The sequence below is a fragment of the Neopsephotus bourkii genome, unplaced genomic scaffold (assembly GCF_033783945.1).
Source record: "Neopsephotus bourkii isolate Nb327-2 ecotype Australia unplaced genomic scaffold, CSIRO-AGI_Nbou_v1 NB_1655, whole genome shotgun sequence".
In the NCBI taxonomy this organism is placed as follows: Eukaryota; Metazoa; Chordata; class Aves; order Psittaciformes; family Psittacidae; genus Neopsephotus; species Neopsephotus bourkii.
Window position 1 is genome coordinate 1,227,148 of NW_026902129.1, and position 15,291 is coordinate 1,242,438.

At 37.8% G+C, this 15,291-nt stretch overlaps 1 protein-coding gene and 1 long non-coding RNA gene across 2 annotated transcripts in view; one reads left to right on the top strand and one right to left on the bottom strand.

Annotated features, from left to right (window-relative positions):
* VPS41 (VPS41 subunit of HOPS complex) overlaps positions 1-15,291 on the bottom strand; it is a 137,724-nt gene that overhangs the window by 96,906 nt on the left and 25,527 nt on the right. The gene's annotated exons all lie outside the window — the stretch shown is intronic.
* Positions 197-6,423, top strand: LOC133223850 (uncharacterized). Its single transcript, XR_009728707.1, has 3 exons — positions 197-534; positions 5,107-5,190; positions 6,354-6,423. It is a non-coding gene; the product is annotated as an uncharacterized LOC133223850 (long non-coding RNA).

Genomic DNA, 15,291 nt, shown 5'->3' on the forward strand with positions numbered 1-15,291 from the left:
TTTCCTTTCCTTTCTTTCCCTCCCTTTCCCCCTTTCCCTCCCTTTCCTTTCCTTTCCTTTCCTTTCCTTTCCTTTCCTTTCCTTTCCTTATTTTTATTTTTATTTTTATTTTTATTTTTATTTTTTTCTTTCTTTTTTTTCTTTTTTTTTGGGGGGGGTGGTGGTGGTGGCATTTGCCAAGCTCTGGCCCTGGCAATGCTGTCCAACCACCTACACCAAGGCCCCAGGCACAGGGACAGTGCCTCCCAGCTGAGCTCCCCATCTGCCCTCCTCAGCTGCAAGCGAGATGGTTTCTTTTCAAGCTGAACTCCTTCGATTTCCTCAGGGAGACCTTAATCCACCGAGCTGTGATGGACTGAAGGCGGGTGCTGTGGTGAATGGTGAGGGTTAGCAAGGGGCTGGGTGTAGCTGAGGCTGAGATCCCCTTGCAGAGCACTCACGGCCATGTTGTGCACTGGACTGCCAGCTCTCCAGGATGAGGCCCATTTGTTGGCTCCCACCTGAGTACAGCTCTGGTTTCCATTAGATCCTCTGGTAAGATGTGTAGCAGCCTCTGTCTTCTGTGTATTTGTGCTTAATTTGCCAATGTTAAAATTGCCCCCACGCTTTAATGTCAGGAGAAAGGTTTTAGAAAGCCTAAATATCTTTGTACAGTTCTAGAAGCTGCTGCCTTTTCTTTTTTCTTTTATTTTTAACTTGAAAACAAGGCTTGAATGCCTTCCTTGCACCCAAATTACTTATTTCATATGTTAAAAATGCAGCTAAAGCTAAAGAGCAGTAGGCAGTATGTTTCATCACTTGCTTTTGGAGCTATTCCAAGTCTAAGGTGGAGCTACAGTGTTAATGTACCAAGTCTCTACCCTTGGGATCAAAGCCAAGAGTTTAAAAATGCACAGGTCAACATTGACAATAAAAGAGAAATCTTGGAATATGATACTAGAAGACGATAAGGCCATACAATTAAATTTAATTGCAGAGAGTATTACCTTGGATGTGAAAATCATGTATATCATTGACATACCTTTAGAAACTAATGGTGATAGTTCTGACTGAGAAGAGATAGATCTGTCCTTTAAAATCACACTAAGAGCTTGACGCTGGGGTGAGAGAGTGCTATCAAAGTTAACAGTGTCAGTACAGGAGCATATGAATATAACTATTATGAATATATTTCATTTGTGAATGATGTAATAGAAAAAAACCCTCTTTTTTCTGTCTGTTCCTAGATGTTTGTGGAGGATCAGGGTACCATGGCAAAGGAGTGTGTAGATGTCATCCTGGCCATGTAAGCCAAGAGGTATCTACAAACAGGGAGACGTTTGGCTGTCGCAGTACAAAATATTGTTGAGAGCTCACCTGGGTATAATGGTATATTTCAAATCACCTTTGTTGCAAAAAAAGATGAAATCAAACTGGAAGGGGGCAAAGGCCCACTAAAAGGATCACAGGAATTTAGGGTCTGTTCTATTGGAGAAGACTGAGAAAGAGAGGGGGTTGGCTTCTTCAGTTTAGAAACAAACAAGAGCTAAAGAGGAAGAAGAGCTGTTAAAGTACAAGCTATGAGATCAAATAGGGACCAGCTATTTCCAGTGCATTTACGCTGGAAATGAGAAGTAGATTCCCATGTGTCAGACATGCATGGTCCTCAGAAGAACCTTGTTAGCAAGAAGTTTAAATGATTTCAAGATAAGACATACAAAACTTATACAAGAGACTGTAATAGATGTTTGCTGACAGTTGTGTTGCTTACCCAGAGAACTCATTCCAGTCCCGTTCTAACTTCCTTGAATTGCAGTCCTGTTCAAATCAATTAAAAACATATCATTGCTGTCAATGGAGTTGGGATTTGAATTGTAATATGTAATGCACAAGCTATCTTACCTGATGCTTGAAGACTATATATATCTAGTGAAATATTTTTGGCTGATATGAGGTGTTTTTTCATGCTTTAAGGGAAAAAAAAGACCCACATAAGGGTTTGGGGTTTCAGGGTTGGTTTTCTTTCTTTTTGTGGCACTTCTTAAACTGGAATGAGCATTAATAACTGACTTTATAAATGCCAACCAAAACAGAGTATAAGGGAACGGATGGCAGATCTTGTAAACTTTGCTATTATAACAGCTAACACTGCACATTTGTTACAAACGGAGCAGTCAAGGAACAGCTGTTCCTGTTTCCATTGCACATAGAGTAAGTGGTATAAACAATGTGATTTACTCACAGTTTGCTACTTATTTCTGGCAGAAACAGGCAAAACTGATTTTTTTCTTGTTTAGACTTAAGGTATGAATTCAATCTGCTGTGATTATAGGTTTTCATTGTGTCAGGAAAATTTAATACGTTGGCATGGGATTCTGCCACCCCTCCCATACCCGCCTTCCAAAGCTGCTGAAAGCCATCAATAAGCAGTGACGTCAATGGGGTTTAACATCTTTCAGCACCTCCTGCATAGCTTGCTACAGACTTGGGCCTGAGAACATCCCAGTCAACCTCTGGAGATGACAAGCTTAAGCATGGTTCAGCATTAGTGAAAACTGTAGCACTGCCCAAGGAAAGTACATATTCTGTCCTAACCTTAAAAACTACTCTCTCTCACTGCCTGTCAGGCCATAGGTTTGAAGTTTGGATTAAGATAGCTGCACAAGAGGAAGAAGTTTGGGATCCCCGGTGAGATTATGAAGGCTTTGAAGTTTAGGTAGAGCATTTTGGCTCTGACCCTTCTCAAGTGACAGGCTGGCTCTACTTTAGTTTTAACGTGGTTCACCAAAAATAGCACTCTTCGTCTTTTAAAATAAAGATTTTACCCATACCATGATGTTTTAAATGTTCATAGTGCCTGCCTTAATGAAGGGCTTCCAGTTGATGGGAAATCTGCAGGACACTTTTAACAGGATGCTGACACTCCCCATCCAGCTTTCTAAAATTCAGGTCTGTCAGGAGTTTCTGATTTATCTTTTGCCACAGAAATCAGAATTATCATTGAAACTTGGACCTTGACCAACATTCAGATTACAAATACTGCTGGAATTTTTATCTCTTGCTTTAACACTCTTTCTCCCTCACTACTGTGAAACATAAGTAGCAAGTATCCATGCCATTTGGTAGAGATTATTGTATTTCAGCCTCCAAGAGCTCTCAGTTGCTTTCAAGTATGACTGATTCATCCAACAAAATATTCAGCTGGCTTGTCTCTCACCACTGTTGCCACCACTTACTCAGTAAAAAAAAACCCCAAATGGTGTTGTCTGTAAGTTGCTAGCGTTTAAAAACACTGTGCTGGATAAAACATAGCTAATGTTGTCAGAACAATAGGAGTTCAAAGGCTTCCCTCCTTCTGTTTGTTTGTAGAAAGAAACTTGCAAAGGCTTTTGTTTTCTTTTTTTTCTTTCCCTCCCTTGCTGTCAAAGAATTATTTCTGTGAAGATACTTTCAGTTTGCACCATAACTTCCACAAATATAATCTTGAATATGTTTAGGAACTTTGGGCATTAACAAAAATCCTACTTCAACTGCCAGCATTACATTGTTTTGCAGTTGTTTATCTTTTTCTTCTTAATCCACCTCTAAAGTTGATCACATTTCTTCTTGAAATAATTATCAGAAAAATAACTATAAAACCAATTTAAATTATAGTTTAAAAAACACAAATAACACGTTTTAATGACTTAGAGTTAGATATACCATGCTTATAAAGGTAAGCTCATGTGCAAATCTTCATGGGATAATCATTAACAAGGATAAAGAAATATCTCTTTGTTAACCATAGTACCGTATGAGCATCCTAGTAACTGCCTTCTTCAACTGGCACTAAAAATTACCCCTGTGTAATTTACAATAGCAACAAAAAAACAAGGTAAGGAATGGAAGTATACCATTACCACCATTACTACCAACTATTACTCCCAGTATATGCCACCCACCACTGCAGCATATTTAAATTTAAATGATCAGCTAGTTTTGTAAAAATGAGTGGTAATATTATCAGAAATATTATTATAAATTCTTTAAAATAGTTGTTTTGTGTTCTCCAACATTTAAAAACCTTTCCAAATTATAGTGAATTATTTTCACATCCTTCAGGGAGAACGTTTCCCTTCATCTTTTCATTTTTCCTCTGACCCTGACTCCCTGCCTTTGTTTCTTCTGCTCCCTTTCTTTATCTCCACTCTCAGGGAGTCTTCACTGAAAGATACCTTCTTGTGCTGGCTAGCACACACAGAGAAGATGAAAAAATGTGGAGAGCAGTAAAAAGCATAAAGCCAGTACAATTATCTGTTTATTAAAGATAAACAGTAGTTGTACATAAGGGGAAAGGTAGTAAGAGATCCTCTTAAAAACCTTATAGTTAGAAATATAAAGGGCCTAGCAGAGAAGGAGCAAACCTGGAACTGAAAAGTTATCAAGCTACAGGAAAATTCCATATATTTATAGATTATGAAGCAAGATGGGAATAGCACTGTAATTTAATCTGAACTCCTCCCTTACATGGGCCATGAGATTTACCTGAATTAATTCCTTTTTGTATCATTTTTCTTAAAGAGAGCATACCTTGACATAACAATTCCAATTACACAGAATTCCCTGCATTTCTGGTAAGTCATTTCAAGTGCAGTTATACTCACTGCTATTAAAATAAAGAACACACAAGAAATGTCTTCTTACTCGGTCAGAACAGTGGTTCATGTAGTCCAGTGTTTGGTCCTCTACCATGGCTCTAAGAGATGCTACTTGAAGAGAGCATCTACCTCTGAGCTCCACTCCCCTGGTCTTACAGCATTTAGTGGCATGGAATTAGGGATGTTAGAAGGCACCTTCATGACTGCTCCATCTATTATCTGTTAACAAAGGTGCTGTCAATGAATTTGTCTTTTCTTTTGGACCTTTGTTGTGGATCTTTGCAGATAATGCTTGCCTTCACAATCTGTTGAGGCAGTGAAGCCCACAAGTTCTCTGCCAGATGCTTAAAGTTCTTTCTTCTCTTTATCTTTTAAACAGCTATGGCTCTCCTACTAGTTTTGAGAAGTGCCCCTTAGTTCTAGTATTGCAGGACTCCATATAATGGTTTTTCCTTATTCCTATGGCACATTTACAATTGTCTTACTTCAGGTTTGAGTCCCTCCATTATGTTCACTATGGCATCACCTGTTAGGAACTTTTGAAAGTCTTCATTCAAAGAGTTCTGTTCCCCGTGTGAGTACTTGTAGCCTAAAGTGAAATCACTTCTCAGTCATTTCTTAAGTTAAATAGAAAGATGCCACTGATTCTTTCACAAAACATGGTTTACATCCTGCAAATAATTTTTGTGACTCTTGTCTGCTGTATCTCAAATCTGTTGCCATCTTTTGTAACTTGCACCTAGTCGGACATGACTCTATTAATGTTAAACTAATGCAAGATACTCATCCCTCTTGCATTTATTTTACTATTGTGACTAACTCTACCATTTCCAGCTCTCATTCTGTTGTAAGGATTCCTTCTTCTTCCTGATAGAATTAAAGCACTCCTTGTCTATAGTTCTTCTAACATTGACTAACTTTTTTTGCTGTTTCATATAATACGTATTTTTATGAATCCTAGGTTTTAATTTACAGTTACAGCCACTGATTTCTTTTCTCATTGAAACAATCAAAAAACCCTGTAGATATAAACCTATATTGGATGCTTTCACATCTTCCTCAAGGGTATTTTGTGTTTTGTTGTCTTGTTGTAGAGTCCTCCCTATTTTAGGAGTTTGCAATTCCCATTTATATGTTCCTTGTAGCTGGTTATTCATCAGTTTCATCTTTTAAAAGCAGCATTAATGTTTGTCTTCAGTATGAGCTATATTCCATTGTCAAACATAAATGTAATATGAGTAATGAGCATTTTCATCAAAGAAAGCACCCAGATTTGATCTAATTTAAAATTAAAGTATAATGGTTAGAACAGTATTAAGATATTGTTTGGTCGAGAGTCTCCAGAACAAGGTTAAATTTAATCCCCTTGTTCATATTTAGGTTTTGTTAGCTTTTAGCAATTGGTCTTTCTTGCTATGCACTGAGAACTGCTGTCTACTTTTGTAAGTGAGGTTAAGTCTTAAAAGAAAATACATATTCAGGTAGGACCCCAAATCTTGACTCTAGGACTTAATAGTTTTATTAACATTTCTGGAATTTGGAATTGAAATACTAAATCCCATTTTCTAAAACTTCAGTCTGGGTTAAGGTAATTCTTACAAATCATCTGTCTTACAATGTGACTTCTACAGAACTGTGTATCGAGTTTGTTATGACCAACTTTATTGTGTACATTACAGGTATAATGAAGTCCTTGTCATTACTGTATTGACACTTCCGTCTGTATTCTTGTTATAGGTCACATCAGCAAGAGACTCCTGTTTCCCAGGGTGATTGGTGCAGACTGTCTGGAGGCATTGACTTCTTATGAGTTTCCAATTTTAAATACCTGCAGTGGTATGAAGATAGTTTTTCTGTCTGTTGGGTGTGTGTCTTTCCTTTTGCTGAGGTTTTTCTTGTCCAAGAAGGAGACACAAAAGGAACATGCAAAAGCACAAAGCCTTCTGGGGTAGTGCTGGGGGTTCTCTCAAGAGGAAGGAGCCACACTTGGTGGGCTTACCATGGTATTATGCCTATAGCAGACCCTGAAGCAAATTGTCACAGAAGGCACAGGTTTCCTCCCTGCAGAGGGAGCCCAGATCTAAACAGTCACGTGCACGATTTTGGTGATCAGGGCAACAGGGCACTGGAGATGAAGAGTGAGCCAAGTTGGCAGTATGGACCCATACATAATAGAATAATTAGACTAGAATAAGTCAGTGTTCCTGTGGTCTTTCTATGTACAGGTGATATTACCCAGGTAGGTATTTTGATATTATTTTCTTTATTCTGTTACAAATCTGTGTGAATCTCAGTAATTTACTGTTTTGCTCATACCCGCAGTTACTACCAGGTACTGATCTTGAGTAACCAGATGATGATGTAGTAGTAAGTTTCCCAACAACTCTGTGTGGTGTGTGTTTCCTATTAAAGAAGACCACCTAATTGAAAAGCAGATTTCCAAATGGCTTACCTAAACTGACACATCACAAAAATCTCTCTTTTCCAAACCTTAATGGCATTCTATATATATACAAACTGTATTACAGTGATACACAGATATACCTTGGATACATATTGTTGGTCTGCTTGTATTTTAATCTAAAGAAGAATGAAGTTTCAGGATACAGTTGAATAAAATTAATGAAACATAAGCCATCCTTTTTTAATCTTAAGTTTCATGCCTGATGAACGTTCTTCCATTGTTAATTAAGAGTTGTTCATTAAAAAGGTTAGAGGTAGCAACATTTGTTCAAGTACCTTAGAGAAGAATTTGTAAAACAGGAACAGATTGCTACCTAAATAGTGTCATTTTCATCAAAAAACAATCCTGAAGAACATGTAATTTGGTATATTTATATATATATATATAGTGGATAGATGAATTGTCATTGTAGTACGAAGCTTCCCTGTATTTGGCTTAGGCTGCCTCATTTGCTGTGTTGTGAAGACAACATATATTGTGTGTTGTAAATCAGTTTGTTTATGCCACATCTTCTCACTGTTAGAGATTTGGAGTTCTTTTGGAAGTCCTTTCCACCTGAAACAAAAGTGGTGCTCTTTTTGAACTTGTCGTATTTTGTGTGGCTTCAAGGTGAAAAAAACTATAGATCACATGTATTTTCAAAATAACCCTCTTCCTCTAAACACCAAAAAACCCCACCCTATAAAGTAGCGTTTTCAGAAGCAGTTGCTTATCCCTGCTGCCAGTGAAGTTGATAGAACTTTTATTATTGATTTCAGTAGGAAGAGATTTAGACCAACATTATATGCTTTTGAAAGTATTAACCATTATTCTTCAAATAATGAAGATAAGAAATAAGTATTAAAAATTCTTAATATGTTTTCTTTAAGCTGTGTTCTAGCTTGCCTTTGACTCTGAGAAGTCAAATCACCAAAGCCTAGTAAAGCTCTCTCCTATTCCTTTTCTTCACAAGTGTTATTTCTGATAAGTATTTTCCCTCACTTCTTCTGATCCGCTCTGTTACTGAAGGTTTTTAATGGAGCCAATATTAAAGAGAACATTGGAAAATCTATTTTGTATTTACAATGAAAAACACTTTTCTTCTTCTTCTTGACATACACTTAACCTCAAGGAAAAATACTTAGCTTTCCACCTACTTAAATTGTGTACATAATGTACAGGAAATGATTGATGAGGTTATCAGAGTTCCTACCTCAGAAATACTGTATGCTTTCCATGCATAATATTCCAGTTATAACCATAGAGCATATTACACTAACATTCTGAAGTGAATTCTCAACTTCACAATCTTTGTATATATTACTGCTTCACTGAGATCTGGAGAGTGGAAAGAAGGAAAGAACTAAAAAACGTGGAAAGGGAGGAGAAGCAACAAAATGAATTAAGGCACGATTAGACCCGTGCCAAGCAGATAGCTACTGATACTGCCATTTGATAGATGTGACATAAAATTCTGGTGCCACTAAACTGAGTAAGGGGTTTGCTGTTCATCAAAAAGGGGTTAGAACTTCTCCCAAATATTCCGTATTCCCTGTTAGACCTAGGACTGAAACATTCAGTAGTTATGAACACATGAAATAGAGGCACGTAGCTGGTTACAACAGGATTAAAAATAAAAGCCCATGTATTTTCTGATGATGCAAAGTTGCCTTCATTCCCAATTATTACAGTGTAACTGACCCATCTTAATTTGGGCACAGATCCTGCAATTTTATACATGAGAGAAGTCCAATTAACTTTCCTGCAGCTCAAAACATTAAGTTAAAAGGTGTCATAAGCCTGTGTATCCCCTCTAACTGGTGCTACCACCATACCGAAGTGGTACTGCCTGAACAGAGGTGCAAAATGGATTCCGGCCAGAAGAATAAATCCTTTCTTGTTCCAGTGAACTCCCTTTTCTTTCCAGCTGTGTATGACATTCACACAAATAACCATTTACATTTCAGACCCTTTTTACACTCCCAGGAAACTTAAAGGAAAAGCAGCCTCTCAGGGTAACTGAGGATCAGGCCATCAGTTATTGCCACCAGGCATTTTAATCACAAATTCCCATACCTATGAGAAAGGCTGTCCATTTCCTGAAAACACAATCCTCACTCTCTGTTCTGTTTTCTGTTACTCTACTCATAACCTAGCTTATAAAAATCCTTTTATACTCAGTCCTTTCTTTGATTACATCTTTAGCTGCATGTACCAACCTGCTTCTTTGCACAAGTATATTTTCCTTGCCATCTCTTCCCATCCTCTTATATCCCCTAGGATTTGACCCTAGACCACATAGCTGAAGTCTGATAGCTCACCCTGGGACAATCCTTGATTATGAAGCAACGTCAGAGTCAAAATCCAAATCCCTGGGGTCCAAAGGTAGTGCCTGTAAGTGGTACCTGAGCTAATACACAGATTGTTTAAGTCTCAGCTCGATGGACGTGAATAAATAGAGCTGGCACATGGCACTCACAGGGTGAGATCCTCCCCAAACAGCATTTTTTTAAATTTGAAAATATTTTTTGAAATAAATTCTTTCCATTCTTCTCACTCTTTGGCTGCTGTGAAGGTATTAGGTGGATAATACCTTTATGAGCTGTTGGGTTGGATATCGAAGGGCTCTATCCGTTGCATGCTAAGCATGCAGCAGCAGAATGCCACTCCTTACTTTTCCACTTCATTGAAGAAGATTTTCAGTACACTGCTAAGAAGCAGCCTCAGTGTTACCTGTGCCTGCATTCTGTGGGCAGCTAGTGACAGCTCACTAGCAGCCAGAAAATGCCCATAGTGCTTGAAAACTGTTACAATCCGTTTGCTTCATGCAGAATAGGTGAGGAGCAGCTTCCTGTTTTTCAAGTGGGGACAGTGAGGCAAAGAGCATTACTAACTTATTTTAAGCAACTTAAAAGGAAAATCTCTGTCTCCTGATTCCCAGCCTCATGCTTTTGACTACAGGACAGACCTTCTACCCCATGATGGCCCTAATGCCTCAAGTATTGCCTTTTTCCATTAAGCAAATATTGATTTTGTTCTCCTGCTTGAAAACAGACTAGAAATTAACAGGGCTCTTTTTGGTTACTTCATTGTTTGTGAATCACCTGGGAATAGTATTTATTAGTTAACTGCTGTTGCTCATCCAATGGGCGTTCACAACCTTTTTTTTTCCCCATGGTATGTGTTAAATAGCAGCTATTAAGAATGCTTCTCCATGACAAAGTGCTAGGCTTTCCCTTTAACTATTTAACATCCTGCAGACAGTACAGCCCTCAACATATAAAACAGATGACTCAGAAGAAATAGGATAGGGGCACTCAAAGATCCTGTTATTTATTTTATGAGCATCCAGCTTCTTATTATAATTAGTCCTATTATGTTGTGGTGGTGATGATAGTGTGGTACTTTGATGAGAGGATACAATTTCTGTCTGCAAGAAGAGACTTCTAAATCAACACAGGATCTCATTCGAATTCCATCTAACCCCTTGAAGTAGCTGGGATTAGTAAGAGATGGGGAGGATCAAAGGGTGATAGGAAAAGATGCAAGTGAACTGCCATGATTAGAGTAGGTGGTAGCAGGCACAGCACACAGGGATTTTGGAGGTTTACTAATACATCTAGCACTAGTCCTGAAGGATCAGTGTACAGATCTCCTATGTCAAGTGATACATAGCATGTTACTTCAGAGTTTAGTCAGAAGAGGGCAAAATTACTGGAGTAAAAAACCTAACAATTATTTCCTAAGGCAGTTTCTGTGAGACGACTCGATGGAGATGGAAGATAGGGAAAGTCACGGGAGCTGACTGCTATCCTGTGATGTGCCACAGACTCAAGAAATGATAGGGGAGAATTCTTTCACTGTTCTATACCTCAGTTTCCCCATCAATGAAACAGAAGTAATGAAATGTACTGATTGTTGTGAAGTATTTTGATATCTAGAGATGAAAAGTCCTAAGAACTTGAGTCTCGATCCAAAGCCCTTTGAAGTCCTCAGAAGGCCCTTGATTCAGCTCTCTCAATTTGCATTTGCCTTAGTCTGCAAGTCACCCACCAGTCTCCTGAAATTTGGAAAGGTACCACCCAATGCATTACTCAAAGATGGAAAAATACATTCTCAAGTAATCATTATCATTATCTTTGGCTATTTGACTCTTCAGTTTGAATTTGCAAAACAGCAGTGCAATATATGCATTTGGATTATTTGTAATATTTTACAAGATCAAGGTGAAAACGTAGAAGATAGAGAAGGAAAAAACGCAGCATGTTTCCCTGACACCAAAGAACGAACTCTGACAGAAACAAGCTTTTTTTCTTTATCTTTCTTCTCTGAAGATAGATGAAAAAGATCAGGAGAAACTATGTCTCATTAGAAGTAAATGCAGTCTGTGGTAATCCATACTAAATTTGCCAGGTTGTATCTTCTAAGAAGCTATTAGGCACCAGAGGGCAGGTAGCTAGATTGAAGAAAACAACAACACTAAAAGTATTTAAAAGTTGGTGTTTAATTTTTCTTTACTATAATAAATGAAGTGGCACAGACTTTCCAGAAGAATTTTAAATCCTTCCCTGTGATAGGTAAGGTGAGAGAAGGTTGTAAGATGAATGACAGTTTTGCTCATTATTCAACAAAGCTCACAACAAATGAAATGGCTGACTTCAGAACGTACTTTGTTTTCTGTTTCTGGAGACTAAGCAGCTTCTTTTTGCTAAAAGAGAAATATTATCTTTATGAAGAAAATATTTTTTTCCTAATCAATATTTTTTTAACCTCTGGGTTATTACTTCCTCAAATCTCTTCTTCATTTTTTTTTTTCCTCCAGATTGGTCTGTGTACTTTAATGAAAAATCTGCAGAACAGACACATGCTATTGTTCACATTAAAGCTTTCAAAGGTTATTAACCGTGATGGGGCATTACTTGTCTTCGGCACATTTTTCTGTACTGTATCACGTTCTTGGGATGTATGTGTGTGTATATATATAATTGGGAGCGGAAAGAATTAGCTGTTGGCAAAGCAGCAATATCCACACACTAGTTAAAGTCAAAGATTCAGGAAATACACATTCTGTTCTAACTATGCCACAGATTCCCTGCATCTTGTATACACCACTTAGCTTCTTTCTACTTCAGCTCAGGTATCTGTTTAATGGGATTAATAACATAAGGACATTTATGTATCTTTCTTGACCACCGCAGAATCCTGGTGATTACTGGAAGCACTTACATTTATTTTTATAAAACTTACTGTGATAGTAATTTAACATTAAAATTTTTTTTCCTACTTTTAGAATAGAAAATATGCAAAGAGTCTAAGAAGTTATTTACATCTAAACCTCATGATGGCAGCTAATCATTCCCCAGAGCCCTTTCCTCTTCTCCTGCCAGGTCATTATTTTCCATCGCAAACTTACAGCTTACACTTCCAGGAGTACAAAGCTCCAGTTGATTTCCATCACAATTTTGACTGTTTGAGAACTGTTGGATTTACCCCAACACTATTTCTTTTGGAGCCCTCCTTCCAGATCTAACACTAGTCAATGGGTTTGAATGTATACCCCTAACCAGATGTGGACCATACATCAAAATAGAGCTTTAGATATTTTATTATTTCTTGAGCTCTGGCCAGAACAGCGTGATGAAAACTGTGTTTGAAACTGCTGATGCTATTGAAAAGCCCTACAATAAAATATCTGTTGCTTTTATGCTTGATTACCAAGCTGAAAGCAAGATTTTATAATAAATGGCAAATCATGATCACTTTCTTTTCTACGTCTGTCACCTATCTTACTTGGAGAAACTTGGACAACTATTGCCTGATTATTGGACTCAATTCCAGTATGCTTGTAAAATTCTCTCTCATCCCTCTCCCATGTTATCAAAGTTCTCTGTGCACTTTTCCCCTGCCTCTCAATCCTCTTACAAGTTACACTCAATCCTACATCAGTTTGGGTGCACAATTTTAATTGAGCCTGTATCACAAACCTGGTAACTCATGTAAAAGTAGATAGAAGCCCACTTCACTCCTCACTCATAAACACTTCAATTAGAGTTATATCCTTAACTGCCCTGGATTCACTTTTAATTACTAATCAAGCTCAGTCCAGAAAAGTGACTGTAGTAGAATAAAGTTGAACATATAAGTGGGAATACATGATATAGTAGTATGTGATGAGACCGGACTTTATCCTAGATGTCCTTTCCTGGTGTATCTGCCTTGTAAATAGGGGGGGTGGGTTGTATTTTTTTCTCTTCTCTTCTCTTCTCTTCTCTTCTCTTCTCTTCTCTTCTCTTCTCTTCTCTTCTCTTCTCTTCTCTTCTCTTCTCTTCTCTTCTCTTCTCTTCTCTTCTCTTCTCTTCTCCTCTCTTCTCTTTTTTTCTTTTTTCTTTTTTCTTTTTTCTTTTTTCTTTTTTCTTTTTTCTTTTTTCTTTTTTCTTTTTTCTTTTTTCTTTTTTCTTTCTCCTTTCCTTCTTTTCTTTCCTTTCCTTTTTTACTTTATTATTATGAGTTCCAAAGTGAATAGTCTTGCTTTAAGATACACACATAAATGATACAAGGACACATTTCTTTTTGTGAGATCTGAGCTGACAGAAATGCAGGGGGAAGTCGCTGGCACTGCAGGGAAGAACGTGACATTCCAACTTTATATCCAAACTCTTCTACAGGTTGAGGCTGTTCAGACTAGGAGCCAACCCTCTCTACTTCAAATTCTTGTTTAAGGGTTGTTTGTATGTAGGATTTTGCACTTTTACTTATGTTTAAGAACACGATCTAATGCTGTTAAAAGTACTAGAAACATTCCCATCAATTTCAACTGATGTTGCATCAGAACAAAAGGTAATAATATACCCAGTGGATTCATTTTTCACTCTACAGGTCCTTAAGGTTACTTAGTTTTTTAGAGCTTGAATAAATCATCAGGGAGGAAGAAAGTATCTCTAATGTTAATGTCAGGGGCAGAATAGCTTCGTTAGCAAAATGCACAATATCGTTCCTGTTCATGGTGTGTTGAGCACATATCATACTGAGCAAAGGAAAACTAGTAGTGACAGATCTTGTTTCCTAAATATATATATATATATATATATAAAAATCTGTAGTGGAATAGGTTCTCCCTGGCAAGTAAATAGATGAGAAAACAATTCATATAGATATCATACAGTAGTGGACCTCATGCTCCTTAAATTTACCAAAAAAATGATAATTCTGTCATCCTTACCGTGCTTTCTGTGTCGCAGGCCACATTCACTATTGACAAAACAAATTGGGTACATCACGGTTAATGGCTCAAAACCCAAGTTTTTGATCTTGTCATGAGCATGGCTCAGGAAATGCAAATGAAAGACCCTTTAGTGTTATGAAGGTGAAGTCTCCCAGGGCAGCACTACCCTACCAAGCCCTGTTTTTTATACTGCTTATCCTTGCATTTGTAGTGCATCTGTTGCAACCACATGGTTATGTTAGCCAGATGGGCTAACGTTATATCCACAGTCATAATTATTGGCACACAGCTTAGCTTTTTTTCCTGTTTTCCTGCTGCATCCGACTTGCTCCATTTCTTGTCCCATAAAGAGTACTACATATATTATCAAACTGATCATAACAGTGTGTAATAAACACAAGTACTATCCTTTGAAAGTTTTCTTCTAAAGCACAAAATCATGTCTGCTAGTGAATGAATACCAAAGATACAAGCTTACTGAGATTAGCATCTATGTTTTCTTCTAAGACCTTTCTTCCAAGCAAAACAATGAGCAAAGTACCTTCCAAGGTCAAGTTCAATAGCAGGAAATCTCCAGCCGACAGAGGTGTATAGGATAACTGATACAGACACATGCTGGAGAATGAGAATCTGCAATGAGTGAGCATCCACCTGCAGCTTTTCCCTCAGAAGCATTAATACAGGACCACAGGAAGCTTCTGTTGTTTCAGCCTCTCAGGAATTATAGGTTGTTTCTGTGTCTTGGAGGTACATTAAACAGAAACTGAGCAATGCAGATGCATATGAAGAGCCTCCTTCCAACACGCTGAGCAGTTAAGGGACATTGGCACCTCACAGAGCTGGGCCTCAGAGGAAGACATCCCTACAGCTTTTCTAAACAGGTATTTTCTGACCACCCCCCCAACCAAACGTATTATGGAATAGCTACTCTAAAAAGCTCTACATCAGTATATTTTTTTCTCAGATGAAAATTGTGTATTTTCTTCAAGGAGGCTGAGGAGAGAGAATGG